This window comes from Aquila chrysaetos, chromosome 4 (genome assembly GCF_900496995.4).
Source record: "Aquila chrysaetos chrysaetos chromosome 4, bAquChr1.4, whole genome shotgun sequence".
Lineage (NCBI taxonomy): Eukaryota > Metazoa > Chordata > Aves > Accipitriformes > Accipitridae > Aquila > Aquila chrysaetos.
In genome coordinates, this window is record NC_044007.1 from 12713081 (window position 1) to 12724910 (window position 11830).

The following is an 11830-nucleotide window of genomic DNA, read 5'->3' on the forward strand; positions in this document are numbered from 1 at the left end:
CTCCGGCTATGCTCTCCGCCAAAAGAAAAGCAGGAAACCTGCAGTGAGTTCAGGAGCTCAGAGCTGACATGGAGAGCTGAAGGGAGCTTGCAAAGCAGAGATTAATCTCTGGCAAAGGCATGTTTGACGTTCCTGAGCTATGAAAGCTATCGGATATAAAAAGCACTGACCTGTTTAATTATTTTACGAGTGAGCCCATCTAGCTGGGTTTCTTTGTTGTGGGAACTGGAATGCTGCTGCTTTCTGATCCCATGAGTCACAGGTTTATAACTCTGTTTAAACGTCATTTCTTTGCTTACACTCTCACCACATGTGCTTGGGTCAGAGCTGCGTGACATGATCTGGCGTTCGTTCCACGTCTGGATCCCGTCACTAGAAATGAAGGTATTTTTAGCCTGAGCTGAATAGCTGCTATTCTTAGCTGCTTGGCTGGAGCTTCTTCTGTACTCTCCCGTCTTCTCCCCCTTATACCTCCTGAAGGTTTTTTTACTTTCTTTCTCCCAAAGCTTGCTAATGAGGATATTGAGAATATATCACTGCTAGTAGAGGAGGGAGTGTCTTGGGATTGCACTGACTTCTAAAAGACAATAAGAATAAATAACGTTTTTCACACAATGCCCCAGACTCCATATTTTCTAAAAATGAATCTGTGCAAGTCTTTATGTAGGAAACCATCATCACTGAATTATTGGGGGGATGTGGGTGGACATACTTTTAAAATAAATCTGTCCCCAGATGTTTTTTTTCTTCTATGTAGGGTCTGGTCTTGACTTGCTTAGGCTAGGAAAAATGTAAAGGCAAGATGCATACAGCTTCTGACCTCTTACAGTTAAGCGGTGAAAGATGAAACAAAGGAAAGGTGAAATGATCAGAGATCCCTGAAGGCATCAGCACCACCATCAAACCCAGGTCTTCTCAGCTGGGAGTGAGGTTGCCTTTGCACTGTGGCTGCAGTTGTTCTTGCTTCCATTTGTCCCACCTTCTGTGCAGCCTTCTGAGAGCTGCTGGTTTGAGACTGTGCTGCAGGGGATAAAAAGTGAGCAGATAATACCTCTTACTTTCCATTTTTTTTAGAAGGAGAGATATTAAACTAATGTCAAAAGTTGCCATTTAAAGCCTTTATTGATGGTAAGAGGTTGAGCACCCTCATTTAAATCATCTAATGTTTCAGCATTAGGGCAATATATGGGATAGCTGCTATTATCACTCTGAATATTACCCATATCAATCCATGCCACAAACCTGGGAGGGGAAGCTCATTTCACTTTATCAGGTTATAATAATATATAACAGTAAAGTTGATAATAATGATAGCATATTTCCATACATTCTGTATGGTATGTCTAAATATTTTGATGGTTTTAATATTTTGTACCAGCCGTGGAAACTGGTTTGCTGCTAGGTGACTATAAAAGTGAGATTTGGTAAATAATTATTAGAAATCTTATGCTAACACTATGATTGAAACAATAGACAAAAGTATAGCCAAGCAATTAACTAGTAGAGGTAGTTACTCATAAGTTTTGCAGTTCTTTGCTCTTATGACTAGATGTTCCTGTACGCTAGATGAGAACAATGTTGAAACTGACCACATGTGATTGAAGCTGCGTTAAGCTTCAAGATCAAAGAACAAGGACAAGATTAAAGACTTCAAGGACAGCCAACAAGAACTTCAAATGGGTCAGTCGTCGCAAAAGCAGCCCTTCGACTCAAATGGATCCTTCATTGTGCATGATCGGATGTAGGCAGTACTAAGATAATCAGTTGCAATTATTTTTATGTATATGTATACTAATCTGATTAATATGCAATTAGTTATTCTATATAACCTGTTAGTGCTAAAGCTGTGGTACGCACACTAGGTGGAATTATCCCCCGTGCATCCAGCGCTGCTATAAAGAATGCCTGCTTTCTAAAACTCCAAAACGAGTCTTAGAGAGTTTCTTCGACCAGCTTTTCGGTATCAATAATACGATACGCAGCTCAGGAACCAACAGAACAAGATTTCTCTTGAGATACTGATTTCTCTTGAGATATTGCCATGCCACAAAGCTGCCAGCTGGGGGCCATCCCTGCGGGGCTTCATGGCAGTCAGACACTAACAAGCAAGCACCTGAATGCTGTACTGAGCTAATTTTTAATGCAGAGGCACAACAGCTCCTTCCTTTTAGCTACTTAGCTCAGTGGCTGTCTCTGGCCTTGTGGTTACTCAAGCTGGAAGGCAAGGAGGACATAGTTTAGCCAACCCAGGCTACCCACTCCCTCCACTCACAAGGCACATGGAGGCTGGTGCATAGTTATGCAGGTCCCCATAAGAAAGGAATTGAGCAGCGTGGTGAGCCTCGGAGCTGTCTCTTTCCTACACTTTGTCCACTCATCAGGAGATACATCTGCCCTTACCAAGAGCTCTGAGCATCTTATAATAGCAGTTACAGCTGCAGAAATAGCAATTTGCCCACATAAACATCTCCTTTCTCTAGCTTCCCAAAACAGATTATACTCAGCTGAGATGCAGCGGGTAAGAGCGTTCAGTCCTTCCCTGTGCCTAGGGTATGATTTTCCACAAAATGGTCAGGACAGAAATGGCAAAATTATCTTTGTGAAAAAGTTAATTCCAGTCTTCTAAAATTGGGAACCAAAGAGTTTGCTGGAAGTCCTGGGTCTATGTAGACACAGGTACGTGCAAGTATATTGGTCTATGTAGTACAAGAGTTTTCAGAGCATTATAAAGTGCCATGGAGAAGAGAAGGTCTCTCTTGGCCTCACAGGAGGCTGTCTGGGAGCCCCTTATGGCTTCTTCAGTCTCTCCATCTGCAGGTCCACATCTGTCAAGGCTGGAAATCGGACCGGCTAACAGAAGTGCTTGGATGTGTATTGGCTGGCAACAGGGGCTTTATCCAGCTCAGAACTGACATACAGTTCCGTGGCTGCTGCCTCCAACTCAACGTACCTCCACACAAGGGCTCCGGCATGTGCTGGGATGTGAGTCGCTTAAACTTCAGCAGCACACCAATACAACACCCAGCATCCACCCCTGTGGGTGTAGCGTGGTCCTCTCTCCCTGCCTTGTAATCCTGGTCAGATTGAAACTGTTTTTTATAGGGAAGTGATGAAAAACGACACCTCAAAAGCAGTCTAAGACACCAGTCTTCATTTTCAAAAAAGTGTTACAAGCAGATAAAATGGTAGCACATCAGAAGAGACCTGTTACTGACAGTCGCAGTGCTTTTAAGTGTCTAGGTTTGCAAAATGCAAGGGTGAGATTAACAGGGACATAGTGTATATTAAGTAATGTGCATATGTGTGTGTGTGTGCGTGTGCACATGCTTCTGTTCAGATTTCTAATATGCAAAATTAGCAGAAAATAAGAAAAACCTTTCAGGGAAACAGTTGACATATTTTCAGGTTGATAACATGGCAAATGCAAATACATTTCTTCAATTCACATTTCTGCTTCTTTTGTTATTCTAAAAGGACTTTTATTCATTTGAGCTGTAGTAGAAGCCTATAATCCTACCAGCTAGATGGACCAGTGAGGAAAGCACATTTGCTGCCATTCCCTATCAAATCCCAGTGGCAGAATATGAAAGTAGATTGTGTTTCTTGCACCATAGCAGTCCTTTCAAACAAACTCTTGTAGAAGGAGAACACAACAGTACATTAAATTATTTTCAAGGTAGCAATAACAAGCTGACAAACCAAAGCGAGCAACTAGACATAATAATAAATGTGGTGCTGTTGGATCACCTGACATCAACCATTGCGATAACATACTGGTGCATCACCACTCCTCTTACTTGCCTGCCTGAAAGTTAGACTTAGCTCTATCCTCCATAAGATAGTCACACAAAAAATAGATCACTTTAATTGCATTTTAATGTATCTAAAATTATCAAGAGCTGAGCTGCAGAAGGGAGGCTCCAGTTCCCTTTCTCTGTATTGGAGGTGATCAGATTTCTGCATCTCTGTAGGTTTGCTTCCCACTATGACCCTTCCTGATTTGTGACACCCTCCCTAATCAGCTGTAGTATTTCCACGTTTGAAGCTTCACGAAAGTTTTGCATTTTCAGCCGTTGTTTGGTTATTCGGCCACTTACACAAGAAAGCAGCTGGAGAGGTGAGAGAAGCCTGCGAACTTTTGGGACTGAGCTGTGACATGACAGAGTTCAGTCACTTACGCGTAACCGCAGCATCTTCATGTGGGTCTTACCTTGATACGGCATGGAGAGCAGGCTTCTTCTGGGGCTGCAGCGTGGAAATAAAAGAAGACACGGTTTCCATGTTGAGTTAGTGCTGAGCCAATATCCCTGCACACAGCCAGAGAAAGAGGTTTAATGAGTTCTCTCAAAAACTCAGTTTCCACTTGGAAGACCAATTAACAGAAAAATTTCAGCCAACCTTGAAAAGAAAATGCATCTTAATAGTGCTACCGTCTGCTCCCTCTGTCCTCCCAGAGAGCCCATAGTGAAAGCAACAAGCATTCGTAACTATCATATGTCCTGGTACAAGGAGCCCCGGCTGGCCTTGAGTGGCTCCAATTTAGAGCTCTAAACTCCCCGGTGATATGATGACCATATGTTGTGGTTTAACCCCAGCCAGCAGCTAAGTACCACGCAGCTGCTTGCTCACTCCTCCCCCCTGCCAATAGGATGGGGAGGAGAATCGAAAAAAAGCCGTAAAACTCATGGGTTTTACTAAAGTAAAATAAAATACAATAATACCAATAATAATAAAATATAATAATAATGATAATTGTAATGAAAAGGTATATAACAGGGAAAAAAAAGAAAAGAGAAATAAAACCCAAGAAAAGACAAGCGATGCATAATGCAATTGCTCACCACCCGCAGATTGATGCCTGAGCAATGATCCGCCCCTCCCGGCCAACTCCCCCTGATTTATATACTGAGCATGACATTCTATGGTATGGAATATCCCTTTGGGTAGTTTGGGTCAGCTGTCCTGGCCATGCTCCCTCCCAGCTTCTTGTGCACCTGCTTGCTGGCAGAGCATGGGAAACTGAACAGTCCTTAACTTAGGATAAACACTACTCAGCAACAACTAAAACATCAGTGTGTTATCAATGTTATTCTCACACTAAATCCAAAACATACTGTACCAGCTACTAAGAAGAAAATTAACTGTATCCCAGCCGAAACCAGGACACCATATTAAACACAAGTAGGGACTCACCAACTCCTGGTCTTGCTCTAGTTACACAGCAAGCCCTGGTTGATGACAGCAGAATCATAGAACAGCCCAGGTTGGAAGGGACCTTGAAAGGCCATCTGGTCCAACCTTTCATGGAAAAGGGAGACTAGATGACATTATCTAGCACCCTGCCTAACCACATCTTTAAAACTTCCAGTGATGAGGACTCTACCAGGGACATCCCTGGGGAGGTTGTTTCAGTGTATGATCATTCTTACTGTAAAAAATTTCTGTCTTATATCAAGATGAAACCTCTTCTGGGACATTTTGTGCCCATTGACCCTTGTCTACTCTATGTGGTTCCTTTGTGAAGAGAAAGCCTCTGTCTTCTTTGTAGCTTCCCTTTAAGTACTCGAATACTGTGATGAGGTCCCCTGCTGAGCCTTCTCTTCTCCAGGCTGGAAAGACCTAACTCCTTCTGTCTTCCCTCACAGGGCAGGTTCTCCAGCCCTTTGGTCATCTTTGTGGCCCTCCTTTGGACCCTGTCCAGTCTGTCCATGTCTTTTTTGAACTGTGGGGATCAGAACTGGACACAGTAAATGATCTCCAATTGTGGGTTCATCTTTAACTATTGTCCTTACTTTTATTTTTATCCCCCTCTGACATTATCATCTGTATCCAGCTTTTCATACACAGACTACACAGGAACTGAAAATGGAGATGAGAATTTGAAAAGAGGTTCATTTGAAAGAGTTTGGAAAGTTTGCAGAATCTGGAAAATATTCAGCAAGCAGAACATAATCCCTCAGAAAGTTTTGATGAATGATTATTATTCTTAGCTGTGAAATGATACTTGAGAGTTAGAGCTGTAATTTTAATTTTAATGTGTGGTATTAAAAGATGCACATAGACATTTGTTTATAGTCAGCCTCATATAGTAACTTCTGAAACAGCTTCAGGGTGCTCTTGATAATACTAAAAAATACACTTGTCTCCATTGCAAAGCAAGAAGGGTGAATTACTTGTGACAGAGCAGGAGAAAGCACAGAAATGCATTTTGACCATTTCATATGGCTGGATTATAAACTTCTATTCCATAAGAATTCAGAATTCAAAAACATTCCTGAGAAACTATTTTTAACTTGCATGTCTTGAATATAATGACAAAGATCCTGTTTGTTATAAAGGGGCAGAATCATGTGCTTTATGAAAATACACCAATTTGGAAAAGATAATTTCTCTGGTCTGGTCAGTTCCATAATATTTTTGCTGCTGCAGCATCTTCTTGTAAAGCACTTCAGTAAGGCTGAATGGCAGGTTTACTGGTTGTCTTTCCCCAACACAGAATTTGGTGCTTCAGAGCTGAGACTTTCCCTAATTAAAAGTTATTTATGTGACATAGAAAACTTGTTAACCAGATTTTTTTTTTCTAATAGATAAACAAATTCAGTCATTTGTAACTTTGGCATTCAGTTGTCACTCAAATTGAGATGATTCCTCAGACTGCAAATTCAACACTTTGCCTTCCAACTCTTTTGTGGCTTTCCTTAGCTCATTTAATCTAACCTCAGATAATACAGACAAACCTTTTGTGCCTGTCTCTTTCTCATTTCAGATTTTGGGTGCTTTTTCCCCAGTATTCTCTTGAAATCCAATTTCAAAGTGCCATGGTGCTGCCAGAGTTATCAATGCAGCAAATAAATACCGAGTGAGGTATTCTCCAAAAGTACAGACTGGTTAATAATGCTTATCTTTAATACATCAATATGTGGAATAGTGTATGTGGGTCAGGTCACCCTGTCTCCAAACAGATACAGTACAACTTGAAACAGAACTGAGAAATGCAACAAGGGTGATCTCATTGCTTTAGTATGAGGAAAGGCTTTAAAAGGGACCTCAGTCTGGAATGGAAACAACACAGAGGGGATGTGACAGAAGTCTGTAAAATTGTGAACATTGAGGAGAAGGAGGAAAGGAAAGAGTATTCATTACTTTTCATAATACATGCCACAGATAGAACCCAATTAAATTACCAAATAATAGGTTTAAAACAAAGAAAAGGACATACTGGTTAATAGGAAGTGCAACTTCACAGTTGGGCTTCTTAAAGGAGGTCAAAAGTACAAATAGGCTCCAAAAGGGAGTAGATATCACACAGTAATGGGCTATCTGGGTGAAGCTTCTGTCTAAGAGATCATCAAAGCACTGTTTAAAGACATTATAATTATTTCAGGGTGGTTAATTTGGACTAGCTCCACTCTGGCTCTGAAATCTGAACACCCATCAGCACTGGGAGTGCTTGGGGTGCTGCTGGAGCACAACTCGGATTGTATTTCAGCTGAAATAAGCCAAGGTCCTGTCCAGCAACACTTGGGGACACTGACTGAAACACAGTAAGTCAAGACAATCGAGAGATTTGTTTCTGAAGTGCACTCTTGATGTAAACTGCAACACACGTGAATGCTCACCATTACACAGTTCTGGACAAAGCACCTTGACTTCAGTGGATTTACTTTTTTTGGAAGGGGAGTGTGGGAGAAAGATTATCTCTTCCTGTTAGTATGTGGATAGGATGGAGGCGTGAAATGTGTTTAGTGCACCTAAATATAGGAAATTGCCTAAACATATAGTAACACTGTGAAGAGCCCATAGAGGGGCTTCTTCACATGGTGACAATGTGGAAAATGGCCTTTGGGTGGAAAGTGGTTTTGGCTCTCTGTTTTGTGTTTGTGTGGTGGGGTTTGGGTAACGGGGAGGGGGCTGCAAGGCCGGCTCCTGTGACAAGCTGCTGGAAGGTTCCCCGGCTCCAAGACAGACCTGCCGCTGGCCCAGGCCGAGCCCATCAGCGACGGTGGCAGCGCCTCTGGGAGAACGTATTTAAGAAGGGGAACCTGCAGTGAGTGGGATATTGGAATGTGAGAGGAATCCCTCTGCAGATACCGAGGTCAGTGAAGAAGGAGGGGGAGGAGGAGCAGGGGAGGAGGGGATGCCCCCGCAGCCCGTGGTGAGACGGCAGCTGTCCCCCCCCAGCCCATGGAGGGGAGCGGGAGAGCAGATGCCCACCTGCAGCCTGGGGAGAGAGGAGCCCACGCCGGAGCAGGGGGATGGATGCCCCCCAAGATGGCCAGGACTCCATGGGAAAGCCCGTGCTGGAGCATTCTCTGCCTGAAGGACTGCAGCCCGTGGCAGGGACCCACGCTGGAGCAGTTTGTGAAGAACTGCAGCCTGTGGGAAGGACTCATGTTGGAGGAGTTCATGGAGGACTGTCTCCCATGGGAGGGACCCCACACTGGAGCAGGGGACGAGTGAGGAGTCCTCCCCCTGAGGAGGAAGGAGCGGCAGAGACAACGTGTGATGAACTGACCCCAACCCCCATTCCCTGTCCCCCTGCACCACTGGGGGGGAGGAGGTGGAGAATCCGGGAGTGAAGCTGTGCCCAGGAAGCAGGGATGGGTGGGGGGAAGGTGTTCTACGGTTTGGTTTTACTTCCTAATATCCTTCTTTTGATTTGATTGGTAGTAAATTAAATTGATTTTGGTTTTTACCCAAGTTGAGTCTGTCTTTTGCCCGTGACCATAAGTGGTGAGTGATCCCTCCCTGTCCTTGTCTCGACCCATGAGCCTTTCTTCATATTTTCTCCTCCCCATCCCAGCAGGTCTGGGGGAGAGGAGTGAGCAAGCAGCTTTGTGGTGCTTTGTTACCGGCTGGGCTTAAACCATGACACTCTCATGGGTGGAAAATGGGTTTGGCTTTCACGGCTGCCACCAAGGTTTCAAATTTTGTACCTGCAAGGACCTGTTTTAATGGTATATGCCCTCTCCTCCTGATCCAACAGCAGAAATCTTTAGTGTCATAGGTGAGTATTCACTGGTTTACACTTGACTGAGGGTTAGATTCAGGCTTTGAAATTCCCTTCTTTCAAAGCAACGCAGCACATAAAAGCTGCCTTGCTTTGATACACCAGAAGAGGAGAAAGCAAGCAGAGGAATGTAGAAAATCTGAAATTTGAGCCTTTTTTATGTGAAGATATTGCTGTTCACAGTTGTTTTACCCCTCATGTCCTAGGAGCATATAAAAAATGCTTTGAATTTTTAAATTCAGAATATATGTAGGAAACAGTGTTTTCCTCCACTAACTAGCTCCTAATGCCACAGTGACAGTGTGGGACAAAAGCTAGATATTTTTCCTGCCTTGTGAGTTCTGTTTTTCTGTTTTTTTGAGGGCTGCAGTGACATGTGTTAGTTGATGAACATTTATTTCTCTTTGGCTATCACCCTTTTGTCTAGAAAAGGTAAATCTCATGGCTTGAAATGTCAAGAATCTGTTGATTCTCATGGGGTTGATCCTGGTTTCCAGGTGTTGTTATTTAGGAAATTTTATTTCTTGTGTATTTATAATAATTTCACCCTTCTTTCTGTTTTTAAAAGTCTTTCTCTTCCATGATGGCATGACAAATTGAAAACACAGCCAGAACAAAATGTACAGGCTCAAGCAGCAGAAAGGAAAGAAAAAGATGTTAAAATATTTATTTAAAGTCTTGAAAGGATTACATCAGTGGCTGAATGTTTTTGGCCTGAACAAAGATTTTTTAAATGCAGCCATTCGCTTCCACCTCACCTGGGAATATTTTTGGCATCATGCATTTCTAAGAAACATGAACTCTGACAGGAGTCTCATTGAATTTGCTCTTAATTTGCTGATCACTTAACATGAAAATCATATGCTAATACTATGTTAGTATTATTCAGTTGATTACCACACATAATTTTACATTATGTTGATAGTGTTCCCAGAGAAATGTTCGGAGGTGGATACAATATATGGACAACAGATTTAAAAATTAAAAACAATCTCTTAAGCTTCAGAATTATAATTTAAGCACTTAGTTTGGCGTAATAAAAAGGTAAATAAAAGCAAATGAGAAACAGACCACAAGGCAGACTTGCAAGACTCCGACCTGCTTCTTAGTAAGCAATCAGTCAAAAAAGCATACTAAAGATCGTTGATGAGATGCAATATTCAGAAGAATAATTTGTTTGCAAAAATGGTGATTTCAGTTTTGTACTTTTGTCAAAACTAATAATTCCAAATCTTATTGTAGTCAGGAAGGAAGGAGAGTGTCAACATTAATTTTGTGGGGACAGAGATGTTCAGATCCACAGGTCATGCCAGTTCACTTTAGTTTCTGGGAGTCAGCAATGACTATTTAGTTTTTTGAGCTCTTTCCCAGAGACAGACCAATACTAAACTTAGCACATATCCTGACCGAATTCTGTAATAACTCCTTCAAATCATCAGGTACTCCTCAAGGTTCTTATGAATTTGTTTTTACAAGCCCTTACCAGAGAAAGAACTATTATCATTGCTGTTTTGCAGGTGGGTAGCTATGGCATAGGCAGGTGAAGGACTTAGCCACACAATCAAGTTACTGTTTCAGCAGACACATGATCCTTTTTCGTAGTTTGGAGCTTGTGGCAAATGTGGTGCAGGTTGATTTTGTTTGATTCTAACTCAGGTGCTAACCTGATTTGAACTGTTTCACCAGAATAACTATCTTGCAAAGATATATCATTACACGTAATGAAACTAACGCAAAATAGCTCAGCAGTCGAATAAGGCTGAGAAAATTCTTCAGTTAAATTCACAATTGGCTTAGCCAAACCAACTGGACGGAAACTGGAAATGGTACTTCCAGCACACCAAGTTACCAGTGACTAAGAACCAACCCCAGTTCATGTGGGGTGTCAGGGTACACTGCCCGTGACAGTAATGCTCTTGTTCAGTCTGCCTGGCAGGTGACTGATGGTACAACACCAAGTATTTTTGCATGCCCTTTTCTGCACCTTTTGGTAGTACTGCTGGATGTGAAAGCCCAGGGGTAACAGCTCAGCTGTGGAGGAGTTTCACTGCTCTTGAGGGACTTCTAACCATCAGTGAAAGTTGCATGCCTCAGATCCTTGAAAAAGTGGGTCCTGACTTTTTTCAGCAGCAAGAATCTATAGTTTCAGTTGAATTCAATTAAAAAAACCACATCTAATTGTATCCTGTCCTGTCTGTGCCTGTTTCCACATCCACACAAGACACATACATACACATCTTTTAATGCCTTTTTGGGTTGTGAAGTCCTGTGTCTAAGCCAAGCAGAGTCATTCCACCACTGGAGGGATGGAGGGTTGAATCAAACCCGACCCATCTGGCCTCCATGTTGCCCCTCAGCTGCTCATCTATCATCTCATCATGTAATCATGCTCAGAAGTCCAAATGAGAAGAATGATTAGGAAAACCAGGATATGTTTCAAAGGCTCATTGAGTGATTGATGGAACTGCTTTGTCTAAACGATCCATTCAGAAGAGCAGGTTGTTTTCTGAGTCATCATGTCTGCTGAGGTGTATAAAGAACTTCAGACGATTAATTACTAAAGAATCAACCAACCTGATAATTGAAGCCCTCACAAGACAGACAGCTAAAAGAAAATAATAAGAGGAGCAGCATGTCCTCAACTGGCACATATGTTTGAAAGGAAGATGTGAAAGGCTTTTATATTAAGACTAGTCAGAAATTTCAGTTTCTCCGTTTCATGTCTGATCAGTGGGATTGCTCCAGCTCTTGACAATTTTATTCTTTTGTCAATTGTGTGAGTACATTCAGCCCTACAAATACACAAAACTGGGCCAAACA

At 42.3% G+C, this 11830-nt stretch overlaps 1 long non-coding RNA gene across 1 annotated transcript; it reads right to left on the minus strand.

Annotated features, from left to right (window-relative positions):
* Positions 1-642: 642 nt before the first annotated feature.
* LOC115340796 lies at positions 643-4547 on the minus strand. The gene is made up of 3 exons (XR_003923177.2): positions 4399-4547; positions 4211-4307; positions 643-1020 (listed from the first exon to the last, which is right to left on the minus strand). It is a non-coding gene; the product is annotated as an uncharacterized LOC115340796 (long non-coding RNA).
* Between the last annotated feature and the right edge of the window lie 7283 nt (positions 4548-11830).